Consider the following 2968-nt stretch of genomic DNA (forward strand, 5'->3'; position numbering starts at 1 on the left):
ACACGGCCCAGCACGCGCATGTAATGCGGCCGAATCGCTGACACGATCTAAGCACAGTGATATGCGGGCCCTACCCCGAACTTCATGCACCCCACTTGCTCGGGCGTAACGAGTTGTGCCATACAACTAGTGTCACGCAAACGGACGTGTACTGAGTTCGACCTCGTTCTGAGAAATCCGGAGCAGGTGCTTGAGGCTTCAGGGGCGTATGACCTGAGATACTGGACCGTAACGCCACTAAAGAGCTACCGCAAGCGCGTAGTATATGTTCCACATATTGCTCCTTATTACACGCTGTCGCTCTTTAGTCCCATCACGATGCATGCAGTGCACGGCGTGGATAAAAGTGCGCCAATGCCGCCGTGTGCACTGAAAGTGCGCCCGGTCATCCATGCCACAATTTTTATTCAATAACCCCGACTTGTGGTATGGATTACACTACAGACTCATCCGGTTGTCAACATGCATCCACTGATGCACCACAAGTAATCGTGTTCGATAATTTCACAACACACAAATGTGGTAACGTCTCAGGTGCTTGACAACGTCGTCGATGTACCGTTCCTGCCGCTCCTGATCGGCGAGAACCTCCTGCAGCTTCTTGGCGTTGCTCGCGAGCACCTTCCCCTCGCCGTCCACCATGACGAGCCGCACCGCCGCGGCAACGCCGTCCCTGTCGAACGAGCCGTCGGCCTCGTCCCTCGCCACCTCCACGCCGACCCCCTTCTCCGCCATGGTCCGCGCGACGAGCGGCTGGTCGACGACGAACGGGAGCATCACCAGCGGGTGGCCGAACGCGAAGCTCTCCACGGTGGAGCCCCACCCGCAGTGCGTCAGGAACGCGGCTACCGCGCCGTGCGCGAGCGCCCTCACCTGCGGCACCCACCCAGTCTCGACCATGCCACGCCCACGCGTCCTCTCCTCGAACCCGTCGGGCAGCACGCCGCGGTCGTCCGCACCGGTGCCGGAGTCGGACATGCCTCCGGGCGTCCGGAGAGCCCACAGGAAGCGCACGCCGGCGAGCTCAAGCCCGAGCGCGAGCTCGTGCAGGTTCTTTAGCGTCACTGGCGCCTCACTCCCGAGCGCTACGTAGATGACTGACTTTGCGGGCTGGTCATCGAGCCATCGCAGGACATCGGGGCGGACACCGCCGTCATCGCCGCCGAGGTCGGGAGGCGGCAGCAGGACCCCGGCGGGGATGGAAGGCTTCTGGAAGAGGTCGGTGAGGAGGGCGAGCATCCCGGGCTCGACCTCGTCGCAACTGCGGTAGATGGCGAGGCGACAACGCTCGTTCATCTGCCAGAATCGATGTATGTCGGGAACGCCGGACGCGTTGGGCCGGAAAGTGCCGGCGAGCCACCCGGCCTCGTGCCGACGGTATGCCACGGTGGAAGGGAAGGGATACCACCCGGGCGCAACGGTGAAGTCCTCCAACGTCGTGCGGGGATGCGCCGTGTGTGCCCCCCGTGATCCCATAAAGGCGACCAGGCCGGCGAGGACGATCTCGAATACTGCACAGGGTACCTGCACTTGTCGTCGGTACACCGGAAGAACACGGGAAATCAATCGATTAATTCACACACAAATATGAGATTTTCTTTGGGTAAAATACTCAAAACTCAGTAGTGTCGACTTTTTTTTTGAGGAAAAAAAATGACTAGGCACTCCCAACAAAAACAAAAACTCAAAAGAGAAACTTTGAGAAACAGAAATACAAAGTAGATTCATGCATGTCGGTTGGGGAGGAAAGGTAGCAGAAAACTACACCTTGTGCTCGTCGGCGATGGGCGGGACCCAGTGGTGGCAGAAGTCATGGACGATCCAGTCGGGCCTCCTGCCAGCGGCGACGGCGTCCGCGAGGAACGCGGCGAGAGGGGCTGAGAGCCCGTCCATGGCCATCTTAAGGAGCCCGTCCTCCCCGGGCGGCACGTCGGCGGTGGACTCGGCGCCCTCCGGCAGCCCGTCGACGCGCGGCATTGGCAGCGGCACGAACCGGAGGCGGCCTGACAGGTGCGGCGGCACGGACGGGAGCCTGGCGATGTTCCGCGGCGTGGAGACGAAGGCGACGGCGTGGCCGCGGGCGGCGAGGCGCCTGGAGAGGTCGAGGAACGGGAGCATGTGCCCGAACGCCAGCCACGGGAACATAATTAACCACCTCCAGCTGCCCGCCGGCTTCCTCCATATGGACGTGAGCTGAGCCCATCGGCAATGGAGGCCGGAGAAAAACCAAATTAATCAAGGTGTTGGATTCTGGTCTGGTGGAGCAGCATGAGAATGGTGATCGTATATGAAGATATATCGGTACGGATGCAAGCATCACGTGATGTGCTACCACCGCTAACGACCACTTGAAAGTTGGGATAATGGCCTGGCCGAATATTTGATTGGGATAGTGATAACGTAGCCGAATCGGGACCACCGATCAAAGTCACAATAGTCTCTTCATGGTTTAAGCGTGGCTCTCTAGAGGGGGCTACCATTTGGTTTGTACTCACTTTGTCGTTGGTATGTCCCTGTGTCACCTTTTATAGCTGTCCATCAGCATAGGCACAACATGCAATAGTCATAGATGTAAGACGCCGATAACTGCCACATGTGTGATGTAATGGACACTCGATCACACGTCTCGTCCGGTAGTACCCAGGAGACAGCCCACACGACCGTGTGTAGACGAATATTAATACTACCCACACGTTTGGGCGCAGCTACGATGACCCACACGACCTGTGTTTCAACTGCTCACCCCCACCCCGTGAGCGTGAACGCATGTGTAATCAACTTTAGTTGCCATGTGTAATTAGCTACAATTGCTATGTCTGCCATGTATCATTAAATATAATTGCCATGTGTAACTAATTGGAGTTGCCATGTGTGATCAAACCATAGTTGCCATGTATGATCAACCATAGTTGATGTGTGTGATTAACTAGTTGACACATATGCACAATGTGTAACTAATTGAAGTTGC

General features: G+C 57.3%; 1 pseudogene; it reads right to left on the reverse strand.

Annotated features, from left to right (window-relative positions):
* Positions 1-339: 339 nt before the first annotated feature.
* Positions 340-2353, reverse strand: LOC123125841 (UDP-glycosyltransferase 91C1-like; annotated as a pseudogene).
* Between the last annotated feature and the right edge of the window lie 615 nt (positions 2354-2968).

The sequence above is a fragment of the Triticum aestivum genome, chromosome 5D (assembly GCF_018294505.1).
Source record: "Triticum aestivum cultivar Chinese Spring chromosome 5D, IWGSC CS RefSeq v2.1, whole genome shotgun sequence".
Taxonomy (NCBI): Eukaryota; Viridiplantae; Streptophyta; class Magnoliopsida; order Poales; family Poaceae; genus Triticum; species Triticum aestivum.